This window comes from Ammodytes marinus (genome assembly GCF_949987685.1).
Source record: "Ammodytes marinus genome assembly, contig: scaffold_334, whole genome shotgun sequence".
Taxonomy (NCBI): domain Eukaryota; kingdom Metazoa; phylum Chordata; class Actinopteri; order Uranoscopiformes; family Ammodytidae; genus Ammodytes; species Ammodytes marinus.
In genome coordinates this window covers 35,001-36,648 of record NW_027648362.1, presented here as the reverse complement: position 1 = coordinate 36,648, position 1,648 = coordinate 35,001, and positions in this window count along the sequence as shown.

The following is a 1,648-nucleotide window of genomic DNA, read 5'->3' as shown; positions in this document are numbered from 1 at the left end:
CGGTCGTTCTCTGCATGTCACTCCCCCTCTCTGCCCCATTTCAACTCTGTCTCTACACTATCAATAAAGCATAAAAATGCCAAAAATATATCTTAAAAAAAATAAAATTAACACGAGGCCATATGAGGGGATATATTTTAACAACAAGCGTTCTCCAGAATCACTGACTCCACCTTTAAATAAACAGTGTTAAAGGAATACTTCACCCATACGGAATCGGCGTTCTATCGTTATAAAAATCGCTATTATAATATAATGAATGAGGTTTTTCTTCCCTCAGTCTTCCCTTGGCCCCAGCTGTCCTGTTAATACTAACCCTACATTTTTACCATGTGTGATGTAGGCTACAATTGCATAAAATGTAATGGAAACGTTTTTAAAGTGTATTGACAGACAGTGAGACCATAAAACACTCTTTCTGCCTTTTCTCAGGCTAGGATGAACCGATTTCTAAAATGTTTGCAGCTTTATACTACATAGGATCTCAGAGTTCAATACACCTTCATATTCCCACCGGTGAAGTAGGGCTATTACCACCAACAGTCAGTAGCCTATGTGTATAGTATTATCACCCCTAAGAGCCCAGGCATAACAAAGCACAAAACACGTGATCCAACTGTTATATTTCACACTATGTTCTACATGGGGGGGCGGGCATTACAGTAACAGTAACTTTGGACCATTTATATTTAACAAGAACTTACGCAATATCCCTCCACGTTAAGATACATTAAGAATAAGAAGGCATTGAAAAGGACCTATATTTTTTACAGGTCTCATTCATATACTAGGCTGTTTATTTTATTTAAATTTTTAGCCTATTTTTCTTTCTTTTTTTTAAATATTTTTTGAATGTGTACCCCCTGGACCATGACAGTTTTGTATGTAGCTTATTAGTTATTGTATATAGGCCCTGTGCTATATGCAATATAATAAAAAAAAATACATAAAAATAAAAATTTAAAATAAGAACAAGCCAAGGAAATAGAGGGGGTAGATGCGTCATATTTACCCCAGAGAAGGCGGTCCGTGGGGCGGGTAAGACGTGTCCCTTGAGCCGCTGTCTGGAGCTTTTTCACCGGGAGAAATTGTCAGGATAGTCGGTGTATGCTAACCGCTAGAGCTAACGTGAGACTCTCTGGTTCTTCTTCTTCTTCTGTTGAGTTAAGTCAGCTGCTGGAAACACCCCGCACACTTCCGGGAACAACGTAACAACACGAGGCTTTTTAAAGAGACAGAGCACGCGAGCTTGCAGGGAGATTAAATTGGTGTTATGTCGAGTTATGTCACCCTGCATTGTTATGTGACCGGAAACAGAAAAAATGACAAATTCTTCCTAAAAAATACTTTATAAATACATTATAATTAAATCATGATGATTAAGAATACATATAAAACAAGTATACATACATATAAACATTATTTATTATCCTGATAAATTACTTAGCGGATTATAAATCAAACGCACCTCTAATAGCCCTTCTGCTGGGCGGGTGGAGTGAACAATATTTATTTTATTTTGTGTTTTTTTTAAAGAAAATAATACAAATAAAAAATAAATAAATAAATATATATATACACACATTGAAATAATAACTAAAACAATGCAAAGATAGTGACAGCTGATCTGTACCCCCCTCCATATACT